The sequence below is a fragment of the Microtus ochrogaster genome, chromosome 1 (genome assembly GCF_000317375.1).
Source record: "Microtus ochrogaster isolate Prairie Vole_2 chromosome 1, MicOch1.0, whole genome shotgun sequence".
NCBI classification, from domain to species: Eukaryota; Metazoa; Chordata; class Mammalia; order Rodentia; family Cricetidae; genus Microtus; species Microtus ochrogaster.
Genome location: NC_022009.1, coordinates 17,715,485 through 17,729,471, shown reverse-complemented (window position 1 = coordinate 17,729,471; position 13,987 = coordinate 17,715,485). Strand labels below are relative to the sequence as shown.

The 13,987-nt window shown below is 50.0% G+C and overlaps 1 non-coding gene across 1 annotated transcript; it reads right to left on the bottom strand.

Annotated features, from left to right (window-relative positions):
- Nucleotides 1–3,382: 3,382 nt before the first annotated feature.
- Nucleotides 3,383–3,489, bottom strand: LOC113457020. The gene has a single exon (XR_003377678.1). It is a non-coding gene; the product is annotated as a U6 spliceosomal RNA (small nuclear RNA).
- Nucleotides 3,490–13,987: the final 10,498 nt, after the last annotated feature.

Below are 13,987 nucleotides of genomic sequence, written 5' to 3'. Positions count from 1 at the left end.
TCTCATCATCTTTCTTTAATGATCCCCCTCCGCCGATTTTGGAAAGACGTGCTTATGGGAAAAACTGGAAAAATAGAGCTAACGCCTCAAAAGAAATAAACGCAAAGCAGAAACCTATTACCCAGAGACAGCGCTCTGACCATTTTCGATGGATTTTGTAGTTCAAAAAAAAATGTGCGTGATGCTTTCCTTAAAAACTGTTCCGTTCTGTGCAGGGTACTTCACAATCCACTTCCCCCTTTAATGATATGTTATGTGAACATTTTCCCACCGGGCTGAGCTTTTCTTCTAATACAATTTTAATGACTACCTAGTATTCCATCTCGCAGATGTTTAATTTAACTAACACCATATACTTGTGTCTGTTTTTAGTTTGTGTGTCTTTTTCTCTGCCACCATAAATTACACGATGTTGACACTGGGGAGACCGACTCAGGCTGCTCTATTGTTCTGGTCATAAGTCACTTATTTCTTTCTGAAAAGCCACTGGTCTCTGTGGAGGTCAGAGACCCTTCACAGCCCTTTCTCAGAACTGAAGGAGAAATTTAATCTATTCAGGCTAGATGCAGCCAGAATGTGTGTTTATAAACCCACAGAAACACCCACTGATGTAAAAGGACAGTGGACTCAATTCAGCACAACCCTATTCATAGATGTGTTAGTTCGGACAGGACTGATCCCCTTGACTGATCTCCTCAAGCCCTGGCCGTCTTTTTGGCACGAAACACAAACTCAGTATTAGGTAGCAATGGAAGATAAATGCCCAGTGCAAGATCCAGTTATAGAAGCAGCTGGAAGAATGGGGTGCAAAATGAAGCCGTTTTCATGTTTAAGATTTTCAGTGTCTCTTCTGCTCCATCCAAGGAGCTAATCAGAAGGGGTCTTGAATAAACAGGTCCAGGCTCCGAGCGTGCTCGGAAGTCATGGCTCACCCAGGCAGAGAAGGGAAGGCATAGGCTTCCAAAACTGGGTGAACTCACACCAGAGAATCTGGGACAAAACCTAGGCTGTTGTTCTCCAGTGCAGCTCACCTGCAAGAAATCTAGCTGCATGTGGGATGAGTCTCAGGACACCTCCTGTTTTGGCATTTTTGATGGTTTGGCTCAGTGCAAGCCAGAGAAGTGTGCTCTAGGGACAAGGGTTGTGTGGGGAGGCATTAGAGGTCGCCTCCTGCTCCGCTGCCCTCTCCTTCCCAGCTCCATTCACTTCTTTACAAGATGCTGGATGAAACCACTAAGGAAGAAATTCTGCTTTGCAAGGTGCAATCCAGACCCCCTTTTGTCCCTTGCTGAGACATGGAAGCTTCTAGAGGAGATGGTGAGAGGAAGGCTTAATGGGGGGAACGACCCAAGAAGACTGGCACGGGAATGTATACGATGGCAGCGTGCAAAAGGGAGCAGGCAGCGTGCAAAGGGGAGCAGGCGAAGAAGAAATGGTGGCGTGTGCACACATATCGTTCACTCACAGTTTAATGGAGCTCTGAGAGAGGAAACCATGGGCTCAACTGCTCATGGAAAGTCATGGGGCGGGCTCTCCAAGGCAAGTGGGGGAGGAGAGCCAGAGGATCACAAGCTTCCCTTTAGGCCAACATTTTTGTCTGGGCTCCAAACAGCCTTCTCTTTTCTGCCGCTCTCATATGTCATCAGACACCCCTGCCCAGACTGACAGTCTCGTGTACACAAACCCAGCGCCCAAGCGAACCGTTCCTTTCCCAAGCTGCTGAGGGTCTTCTGGGGGTTGGGAAGGATCCATTCTGAGCAGATCCAGAGCTGGCCGAAGAGCTCAGCTGTCTCATCTCCCGGGAAAGATTTACTGTGCCAGAACATGGCTGCCTTCCGCAGCCCCACCCACCACCCCCAGCTTGTCTTCCAAGCCCGAGGCTGGGGTTGGGGAAGTTTACAGAGAGGCTGGGAACAGATCAATATTCCTGTCTTGAGTGACAAGAAGGAGCTGTTCAGAGACAGAGGAAGCCTCTCTTCTTGCCCATAATTGGATGATGGTGATACTACAATCAAACCAGACCAGAGAAATTCCCATGTTCAACAGTCCAGGTGTGCAGGACCTCCCACTTGGCCTCCGGGGATGAAGAAGGGAGAGCCCGTGCCTGGCTGCCAAACACTGACACCCAGGATGTGAATTCCCTCCCTGTCCCATTAGATGTCATCTTTCCCTCTCTACCGAGCCTCAGGGACACGCTCTGAGTCCTGCTATAGCTTTCTCTACAGCAGGGATGGGCTAACATCTGTCTGCAGCTCTGTTTCTTCAGTGTGGTACCTTCAAATCAAGGGAAGGTTGTTGCAGGCTTGAGAGCCACCTGGACAGCTAGCTGACGGCGGCACTGCTCTACTTGGGGACATTAGATAGACTGCTCTGTTTAGTGCCACAGGGTGGGCACTTGCTATTCTTACTTTATAGAGAAGGCTGTTGATACCCAGGGAGGTTCAGAAACTTACCCAAGGTCACAGATAAAGAATGGTGGAATGAAAATTTAAGTCTGGCAGCCTGGTTTTGCACTGTAGGTAGAAAAAAAAAATGAACCCAGGCTTGTCAAACTTTACTGCTGGCTCAGCTCCGATCTTAGTTTGGTGACCAGATTTTATCTGACTCCTTCGCTGGAGACCACCTGGGGTCTCCATCTTCTCAGCTACCACCAGGTTGCCTGTTTTTAATACACCCCCATCTCTAGCCCACCACTATATATATCCCATCTCTAGCCCACCACTATATATATCCCATCTCTAATCCACCACACACTTATCATGAAGGGTATTGTCAGGGTCCCACAAGATGACAGCAGCCTTCCTCAACTTTGAAGCCACACAAAACTCTAGTGACCTGCCTGGACAGGAAGTGTCCCAGTGTGCCTAGCTGCAGGAAATCAATGCTAACATGGTGAGCAACCTCATTTCTACAATGAGGTAGCAATGACAAATACAGAGGTTTCTGATGACTGGGTGAATCTATATAAGGCACTTAGGTAGGATTGTGTCTGGCACACTGCACATGCTTAGTAAGTTCTTGGTATTGGTATAGGCGTCCTCATTGCCACTATGCTCGCAGACAGGAGATTCTGGACTCTGGCCCGCCCTTCCACTGCTCAGTTGATCTAGATTTTGGTACTTGTGGCTTGAAGATATTATTCGAGAAATAAATGAAATAATGTATGCCTAGTATGGAAAAAGATCTCAATCAATGATTGTAACAAAGACTGGTCTCTCTCTCTTTTTCTCTAATAGGGTCTCATTATATAGCCCTGACTGGACTAGAACTCATTAGGGAGACCATGCTGCTTTTTAATTTTGACACTCCTCCAGCCTCTGCCTCCCAAATTCTGGGATTAGAAGCATACCTGGTTAATATTTTTGTTATTTTTTATTTTTTTAAAAATACGGAACATTTCACGAATTTGCGTGTCATCCTTGGGCAGGGGCCATGCTAATCTTCTCTGTATCGTTCCAATTTTAGTATATGTGCTGCCGAAGCGAGCACATACCTGGTTAATTTTTGTCCTCCTCACTCTCTTTTTTTAAAGAAACCTTTTTGCAGTACTGAGGATTGAACTTAGGACCTTGCACATAATAGATAAGCTTTCTACCTCTGGGCTGCATTTCTAGCCACAGTGTTCATATTGTAAAACTGGGATATGTATCTTTAAAGCATCTTAGGCCATTGCGTACTTATCCTGTAACAAATTCGTCCCCCCCCCCACACACACCTCTATACCTCCCTTCACATTGGCAGTACGATTGAGTCTGCCATCCTTCTACAGGGCCTCCTGGTGACACAGAGCTTTGGTACTTGGCTCTTCCTTCACTCCTGACACTGAGGAATATGATCTGGTTATCATTTGTAAACTGGGGCCTTCAGAAGAAAAGGAAAGCTGCCCTTGGCCATCAGAACGTTGTCACCAGCGCCAGTGCCTGGCTTCACATGGTCCAGGCAGCAAGGCAGTGCTCAGGGCTCCACCCCTCCAGCAGGCTCCAGGGGTGACAAGAGGGAAGGCGAATGATAGATGGAGCATGCGGACGGCTGAGTCATCACTTCCTAGGCTGCTAACTCAGACCTGCAAGCCCTGTCGTCTCTACTGGGTCTCTAAAGACCCACTCAGTAGAACCAGGGCACCATTCAACAGCAGGAACCCACCATGCCTCGGCCACAGGGTGAGCAGTACCAGATATGGTTTAAGAAGCCACCGTGCCACTGCCTCACTTGCCAAGGCCTGGCATTGGCATATGCCCAGGAAAGAGGTGTGGTAGACCCTGAGGGCTCCTGGGGCAGATTTGATTTTGGCCATCTATTGGACCTCTCATTATGACATCCATAGTGATTTCTGGGGAAGTGTCCATGGTGTGGGTCTCCATGTTGACGGGATTTATTTGCTGATGGACAAGCTGGGGGAAGCCTTCCTACTCCATCCCTGGTAGACAAGTATGAAGTAATGCAAAAGCCAAGGCTGCCTGAGACTCCAGGCATGGCTGGTGTGCCACAATCACACCCATCTTCTCTGGTAGACCATTATGCTTTTCTGCATCTGAGCCTTACTTTCACATCTGTATCCCGCTGTCCCTATGTGTGACATCGGCCATGGGGAATCTGGCCCATTTTACTGTGGCTGCCTTCACCCAACGGACTCCTCAATGGGGTAGAATGCTATAGTTCTGCCTCCCAACACGGACAAGCAAGAATCAGTGTCGCGACGTGTTTAAACAAGAAGGAGATAGGAGAGGGTCATGGGTGAGGCGAGTGTGGTAGTTCCATGGGAAAGAGCGGGGGACAGGAGTTTGGCCTCCTCAGGTGGGGGCAGTCACCTGATGAACACTTCCAAGGACTTAGCTCAGCCATTAGAAGAAGATGGACATCCGAAAGATTTCACCCCACCCCACTTCTTGCCCCATGGCTAATATCAAGGTGGATGCGGACCGCGTGGGGCAGTGCGCTCCAACAAGACAGTGTTTGGGGATATGAGTCTTACACAAAGGATACAGACAGACACAGGTCTAACCCCAGCTAAGTAACCAAGTCAAGATTTAGGACTCCAGATTGATCTGCTTAAATTCCTGTGGGAGCCTAGACGAGAAATTCTGGTCTGCTCATCAGTCTTGGCAGGTAATAAACAGGCCTCAACCCTAGGCATACACAAGCCATAAGCTGAGGTCCTGGGATAGGTCACCTTAAGCCCTGCAGGGAAGGTGACTGGGAACACCCAGTCATGCCAGCAAGCAAGAGGGAATTACAGGTGTGACCTGAAGTGTGGCTGGACTGGTTTCAAGCCTGCGACCTGCCCCTGGAAAACCGGTTCCATTTTTAACAACTGTCAGCTTGACCCCCACTTGAGCTCAGGGAGGCAGGCTGGCTAGACAGAGTGTGGGGAGAGCTGTCACTCTCGTTGATCCGCTAAAGCCTCCCCCGATACTGATAGACAGCGGGGCTCCTTGAGCTTTGTTGTGAGAGCAGGCGAGAGGCCGAGGGCTGTATAAGCCTTCAAATCAGCATCATGGCGGACACCCCAACAGTCTTGGGGTAACCTATGTGGGATGGACAAGTGAGAATATGAGCTATGCATAGAGGTAGGAAGGGAGGCCTTGAAACAGAACACAAAAATGCCGCTGTGATATTCATAGACACCATAAGCATAGACGTGTGTGTGTGTTGTGTACATGTGACTTCACAAGCTAAGAAAAAAAGGATAAACTGGGGGAAAGAAGAAGCAAACAAGGACAACAACAACAAAACGAAACAAAACGAAAACCCAGCCTTTTCTCTCCCTGTAACCATTAGGAAGAAAATGAAGTCTAAATTGTGTTCAGGGTTGCTGAGACAGAGGAAGAGATGCAAGAATGGAAAAAACAGGCCGTAAAGATGCCAGGACTCCTTAAACAGAAACATCTGTTGAAGTCATAAGACTCAGGGCCGGGCCGGCTCCTAACAAACCCAGGAAGAGGAGAGCCTGCATTGGATCAGGATGCCCCCTGTGTCCAGCACAGACCCCTGGGACAGCATACGTGCATGTAGAGGGGATACCGTCTCCAGAGCTCCTCCAGGCCTGACTCCCAACAGAAGAGGCAAGAAGGGGGAGGAGCCTGGAGCCACCAAGGGGCAGGGACGTGACAGCAGTTTTGACTGTGTATTTATTTAAAGCTTTAACTTACTGGGGTAGCCTGGAGGGCCACATGCCTCATCTTCTGCAGATAAAGAAGGGGGGGGGGCATGAGAATGACTGGCTTGTGCTCTGGGAGCTCTGTTTGATTTTTTTTTTTTTTTTTATAAATTACAGCCCATTCTCTTATTTGTGCTTTCTGTCTGAGCCAACTGTCTAGGCCTTGCCCCTCTGACAGCTACCAAAATAGTGGGTACCATTTCTCAATCAGATAGCACTCTCCACGCCACATTCCTGCTAAGCATCACCTCATTGAACTCTCTGGCAAATGCATCGTTGCTGTTGGGTAGAAATAGCTAAGCCTGTCTTCGGGGAAGTTCTAATGTGAGTATTACATTCCAGAAGAAAACTGAGGCCAAGCATTGCTAAGAAGACGCCAGGTCACCCAGTCATATCCGCCAAGGACCATCCCAAGAGCTGTCTCTCCTTCCTCCCACAAAATGAATGTGAATCAGCCAAGCACTATGCGAAATCACTCCGGCAATCTTGCAAACCTCGAGTTCCCTACCCTGCGTGCCCGCTAAGCGCCATCTCATCAACCTAGGTATATAGATGGAACCACATACAGAACATGACGCCCCCAAAGGGGGCATGGCGATGGAATCCTGCTGTCTCTCAAGGTAACCCAGGTAGTGAAAGAGATGAAAACCAGAACCCCTTTTACTTCCTTGTGGGAAATGGGGAAGGTTCTGGAAGACGCCATCGTGAAGGCTAGTTTTGTCTCTTCTACGAACTGGCCTTGGGCCTGGCCAGGCCTGGAACTTTCATGACATAGCTATCTGGTTTACACTAGACAGCCCCAGTCTTCCCACAGTCCTGGGACCCTTAGTTCACACGGGTGGATATACTTGAGTCGAAAGGTGACCCTGCTGGCAACAGGGTTCACGGTTAGGGGGCTAAAAATACCCCCGGAAAATACAGAAATGAAACAGGCAGAGGACAAGCTGAAGCCCCGGCGTCAGGATAGCAAAGGCTATGGAATGGTTCCTGAGCAATGTCCAGGCTGCAACCAGTCACGGGGGTGGGGGCTGCTAGTGTGGGGCCCCTGGCCCACACCAACCCCTCTGGTAGGTGGTACCACATCTATTCTAAAGAGAAGGAGAGAGCCTCAGACAGGGAGCTGATTTCCCTTCTGCTAGACATTGCTGAGCGCAAATCTGGAATTTGAATCCCTGAGGTTCTGCCCTGGGCTCCACTGTCTCACCGATTCCAATGTGCACCGTGTTTCCTAGGGAGTGCGTCAAAACTCACCCCCTGATTCAGCAGGGGCCTGAGGTTCTGCGCGGAAATAAACAGGCTACAGGCTGGGGGACTCTTCTGCCCTCTTTATCGCTCCACCCCTACAGCCATTTGGGTTAGTGTCACTCTGCACCAGGATGTTAGGGTTGACCGAGGAGCCACCCTATGCAGCTAGTCACATGACCGTCTCACTTGGCTGCCTGTTTAACTCCAACACCAGTACTGAGTCACAAAAGCCAGCAGGGGCCTCTTCAGTGAGGATCAGAAGCCCAGAACTGGAGACAGCTGCTCCCCTGGGGGTTGGCTCAGATAAGACTTTGATATGGTTTTGGTATCTTGGGGGATGGATGCGAGGAAATGGCTTTCAGATGGCCTCTCCCACAAGCTAGGGGGCGGGGATCCCCTGCCCCTCTGCTCTGACCAGCTGAGGAATTAAGAGTCCACCCTCCAATCTCGGTGGGAGCAAGAAAGAAGGTGTTTAGAGGTCTGATGTAAGGTTAGCATTTGGGAGGCTGAGGCAGGAGCCTTTCTGAGAGTTTGAGGCCAACCTGGGCTACATTATGAGACCCTGTTCTGTATTTTGTGTGTGTATCTATATTTAAGGCAAGCAGTTGCTTTGTGTCAGTCACAAAGACTAAAGTTCCTGGTTCTACTCCGAGAGAGAGAGAGAGAGAGAGAGAGAGAGAGAGAGAGAGAGAGAGAGAAATCTTCTGGCTTTTTAGTTCTATCCCAGAGTCTTCATTTCCCCAGGGCTAGCTCTGGGTTTCAGAGTCCAAATCTTTCCAGAGTGTTAGGGTGGTCTGCATTCCACAGTAAGGAGAGGCAGGAGAGGCCTGAGGTCCACTTTCTCCAAGGCACAAAGCTAGGCCCATAAGATAACCCAGAGCACTCTGGCGCAGGCCCAGATGCAGTTTGGTGACTCTTCCCTCCTTTGCTTCTGCAGAAGGGACTCTGCTGAGAACCCTGCTAAGGGGCCTCCTGGGTATAGGCGCCCCGCTGGGTACTGGCATGCAGCCCATGAGTGGGGGTTCCTGGCTGCTGGCTCTGCAGAGCTCACAGTAGAGAGAGTTGGCTTCTCATCCAGTAACTGGCAGTCCATAGAAGTTATAAGCTATGGGCATACACTCTCTAGCTGGCCTCAGGTTGTCCCCTTGAGGTTGACTTGCTTATTCAAATATTGCTTTGCTGTCTTGAGTCTCTTCTGACCCCAGTGTCCCTCCTCCCTCTACCCTGACTCTCCCCTTCTACAAACCACTGGACACCTTGGTCTAAACCAGAGTCACACGTGGACTCATACTGGCATAGGCATCTGGAACTTATCAATACAACAACCAGGGAGGCTGCTCCTTGGGAACACTGTAAGTGCTTGCCTTAGGAAGAAAATCAAATCAAGGTGTGTGTGGAGGGAAAAGGTTGGTTGTATGGGGGGCGGTGAGTAAAGATTGGGGTCCACAGGAGGAGATGCTAGAACCAGAAGGTTGATGAAGGACCTTGTGCTTCCTGGGAGTTCCTGCCTCTAGTTTTGAACAATGCTGGGGCAAATTACCACCCTGGTAACGGGGCCATGGGACTTCTGTCTGCCCACTCCAGCCTCAGAAAGCTGCCATCACACGTTCCTGCCTCCTCTTTAGTGATCTCCTCCTGCCTAGGCTAGGCGGTAATGAGGTGAAGGGCAGAGTCCTGGAGGAAGGAGGATTTGCTATGAAGATTCAGCGCTTCACAGGAAGCAGGCTGTGCTGAGGATGCTTTCAGGCTGTGATGAGCTCTGCAGCAGATGAGCTGTTGTCTTGGCAACCCTAATGAAAAGCAGGCCTCAGAGAGAGCCAAGAACCCCCAGGGACTGAGTTATCACTCCCCCCCCCAGCTCTCCTTGCCTCCCCACCAACAATCTCAGATCAAACTCCCCGAATATTTATAAAATATCTACCAGAAACAGAGAAAGTTAGTGGCCTGGCCAGGCGTCTGCCCACGTCTTTCCGGCTCCTCGGGTGACACTGTCCAACGTGGCTCTTTATTCTGTTTTTCTTCTTTTCATGAGGAGGACAATGAGGGAGGGGACGGCGTGGCGGGGGGTGGTGGTGGTGGTGGTGGTGGTGAAGGGATGGAATGTCTGCTCTGCTCTGTTAGGCTTACTTTGAGTCAGGGCATTTGCTCCAAGTTAGGGATCTCACTGCTCTGGTCCTCCCTGCTCTTCAGCTCCCAGTGTCTTATCTCATCCCATGGACCCCTGAAACACCCTGCTTGCTTACTTCCTCTGTCCCCTCCTGCTTCTGCCTGGAGCTTTGTGGCAGCTTCTGAGGGAGGGTAACGTTGGGAAGCTGAAAATGCAAAGGACCGCCAGGCAAAAGGAGTTGGCCTCCCTGCCATGGGGAGCAGGCATGGGGCTTATTCACTTTGAAGAAAAGGGCGGTCCTCAGATGCAGCCAGCGGGGGAATTAAAGCTGGTCTGAGAAAATCCAAGTGACCTCTGTTCACTGCTTGTTTTGCCTGGTGGATATTAAAATGCAAAGAAGTTGAGAAACATACAGCACGCAGAGGGGCGGAGGCGGTGCAGCAGCAGGCTTTGTCCTGCTGGTAAATGGAGAGGCACCGGGTGCCTGGTTGATGAGAATGTCACGTGGTTGCCCTTCGTGACAGCCTGGTCCCCTGGGGGTGGTATAGCTCCCTGTAGGGAAGCAGCAGGTCCTGGATTGGAGAGGTTGAGTGTAATTTGAATGTCATGCCCAACTCTGCCAGACTCAGACCTCCAGCCTGGGTAATTTATGAAACTTTCCTCCCCATCTTTGGAAAATGAGGGTTAGAGTAGGTGTTCTTTCAAGGTCCCTTCTGTGAGTTTTCTTTAGCAAGGATATTACAAATGCCATACAAAGGCACACGAGTGTCATCTCTGGGTCAAATGTAGGGCACAAGAGGTTAACGGCATGGGACGTAAAGTATGAGATGGATTCATAGATGTGCCAGAAACCTCTCATGGAGGGAAGCTTCGAGAACAACCTCAAAGATGAAAAGATTTCGACAGAAATAAAAACAGTTGAGTAGGGACAAAGAAGCAGGTATGTGAGGGCAAGGCAGAGCCCATGGAGGAGGCCAGCTCTGGGCTGGGGAGGATGCTGGAACTGGAGTGACAGCTGTCTCAGGCTTTGAACAAGAGTTGTGGCAGAGAGGAGAGGGGCTTGCATCTCCTACACCAATGAATGAACCTACTTTGAGTGGCAACCACCTACATCCCAGCCAGAAGAGGTGAGAGGAAACCAGGTCAGTGATTGGAGGGTAGGACTCTTGCCATTTAGCTCATGTGACCTCAAGGAAACTGCATTCCAATGGCTGAAGGATCTGAACCTCCAGAGAACACGTCCTTTTGTCACCGCTCTGCCAAAGAGGCCAGCCAAGTGGCACAGGACAGCGGAGATTAGAGTTAAGGAGCGAGAGAAGAAGAAAACAAGCTCCACTGTGTTGGGAGCCTGAGATGGTCACACCTGCGTGACACCCATGGGACCTGTGTGGAGGCATGAGGTCATGGGCAGACGTCCAGTCTTAGGTGCAGGAAGCTCAGTGCACTGTGAGGACCCTTCGAGGAAATTCCAGAACACCTCTCCCGAGCTCCCACTGGCTGACCTCATGCCTGTCAGGCTCTGGCCTTGATCTGGTTAGAGACTGGCACATCCTGTGGTCCATATGATGGGATTTTGCTCCAGCTACAGTCAGAGTGCTCTTGGGCTAAAGAAACATTCAGTAAGAGCACACTGCTGGACCTTGTTTTCAGATTCTGGAATTCCCTTACTGAGTTTCTGAGCTGAAATCAATCAGTGTAGGGCTCTAATTAATTGAAGTCTGGTCTGCCAAAGCAGGTGGGTTATGGAAATGGTGTGTCCACCCACAGGCCTTCAGGGTGACTAAGGGGTGGGTGGTGGGTGGTGCGTGGTGATAGGGCTAGGACTTATCGTCTAAGTGTTGACATGCTTGGGGTTAAGACCACTTTTACAGCTGATGGAATGGCTCACCAGGGAAGGGAACTTGCTGCCTAAAGACATGGGTTCTATGCCCAGGACCCACAAAAGACAAGGAAAGAACCAGATAGAACCAGATCCCTTAAGTTGTCTTCTGACCTGTACATATGTACTATGGTGCATACACACCCTCACACACACACACACACACACACACACACACACACACTACAAATGCAATTTAAAAAATGTAACGCGTTCTTCTAGTGTTAGGTGGGGTAAGGGGCCAAACCCAGCCCCTCTCCCTAGGCTACCACATTCCGTCTGGGGTTCTTGTGACTCCAAATTCTCAACTCGAACTTGACTTTCAGGGTGTCATGAGGATGTCTGTCAAGGCAGGAGAAAAGATTAAAAACTTAGTTTGATGACTAATTTTCAGATACTTGGCCATGTGGAAATGGCCTCCACTTCCTTCTTCTCTGTGGATCAAACTCTCCCAGGGTGGGTTTATAGTGCCTAATCCACTGATGCCTTGTTCCCTCTTACATTACTATTAAGCTGTGTCTTGTCTCTGAAGAGCTCCACTCTCTCCCGGCACGTCTGCAGGAGTGACAGACAGACTTAATGGGTGGCAAAGCCAGTGGACTCAAGGCCTTGGTGAATCCCAAGATCTGCCTGTGCCTTAAAACCATCCCCTCATCTCCAAGCAGGCCCAGTGGGCCAACTGAGAGCCCTGCATAATCCCAAATATGTCCTTTGGGTTCGAGGCTTGGAATCCTCTAGGGCAGTGGTTCTCAGCTTTCCTAACTCTGCGACCCTTTAATACAGTTCCTCATGTTGCGGTGACCCCCAACCATAGAATTATTTCTTTGTTACTTCATAACTGCAATTTTGCTGCTGTTACCCTGCAGAGGAGGCAGCAGGAGCCGTGGCAACCCATCGGTACTCCTCATCTCCCTCCTGGCCCAACTGTGTCTCCTTGTGGGTGACAGTGGAGGCGGAGATCCAGTCAGCTCTGCTTCTAGGCTAAAGGTCAAGGCTAGAAAAGCCTTGGAGCCAAACTGAAAATCCCGCTCCCTCCCATAACTCCTGTCAGCCTATTAAGCACTGCTGTTTATACAAGTCCTGGAGCAAACGTTGCTCCTCAGGCGCTGACATAGACCCTGGTCTCCTAAGCTTGCTTTCCAGGGAATCTCAGCAAACCACAAAGAGCCACTCTGTTTCTTCCTTCTTTACCCAGTATTTTTTTTTTTTTAAATACAAGACAATTAACTGTTTCTCTTGATGTTGAAATATCTTCTCTTGCAGCTCCCCTGACAGCAGGCTTAGCAGAGAACCCAGACTCCAGGACAAGAGGAGGCACACCCAGCCGGGCCCACTTCTGACCCTTTGCTGAACTCAGCCTTGTGCTTGCCTAGATCAAAGTCTAAGCCAGTTCTCATCCCAAGCATAATAGCATCTAGAGGACTGCTGGTCCCATTGCCGAGAGGCCTCCTGTCCTCAAAGTTCTGCAGTGCCAAAGCCCGAGTCCTTCCCTAGAAACATCAACCTGTCTCTCTCAGACTCAGTAATGCCCACTGCCAAGAGCAGAGCTGGCTGCTCATTGCCCAAGCCTCGGAGAGGAAGGAGGCTCAGCGATTTGCCTTTGAATAAAGGCTTTTATTTCCCTTGTCTCTGGCCTTCTTGTGTTGAGCATGACTTTACTCCCCAGAGTCTTGCAGTCTCCTGGATGTGGGCATGTGGGTGGTGGGCAGGGACAGATGCCCCTGTGCCTGTCCTTCTCTGTTTGGCTTCTCCATTCAGACGATTCTGCCAGCTCTCCTGTGCTGTGTTCCCTGAGGATGACTGCCAGGAACCTGGACACCAGCTTCCACTGCTCCCTGGACACCAGCTTCCACTGCTCCCTGGACACCAGCTTCCACTGCTCCCTGGACACCAGCTTCCATTGCTCCCTGGCTTCCTTTCTCACTTGGCTAGCGTGAGGCAGGGGCAGGGGTCAGAGATTAGAGGGCCATCTCCTCCCCTCTATGGTCTTGTTGCGCAATTCTGCAGTTCTCCCAGGTGACATCCTTTAGGGTCCCAGCTCTGGCCAGGCCCAGCCACATTATTTCTTCCCTTGGTTCCTCTTGGCAAGATGACCAGCAGCTTTCTACTATTGCCAGTCCCTGGGGGGTGGGGGCTCAGCATTCCTGCCACTTCCCAACCATTGGTAAGCTCTCCCTCACTGCTCCTCCCCGCCAGCCCTCCATAATTAAACCGCTCTGAAAATAATTCTGTTTCTTCCTGAGACCTCACTTGATGTATTTTCCTATTTAACTTGGGAATTTAGGAAGAAAGAAAGACAAAAGAAAGAAAAAAGAAGAAGGGAGGGAGGGAGGGAGGGAGGAAGGAAGGAAGGCCTTTAAGGTTGTTGACTCGGTGCTTTGATAGAACATCCATGGCTGAGCAACTCCCAATGGAGAGGTGGAGAGATGCCTCCACATCACAGATGCTTAATAAAGGTACAGTGTATTAGCCAAACCCACCTCCTTGGCATATTATTAAGCAGTGGTCTTATTAAAGTGGTCAGAAGACCACACAGTCCTGTGACCCATCTCTCTCTCTCTCTCTCTCTCTCTCTCTCTCTCTCTCTCTCTCTCTCTCT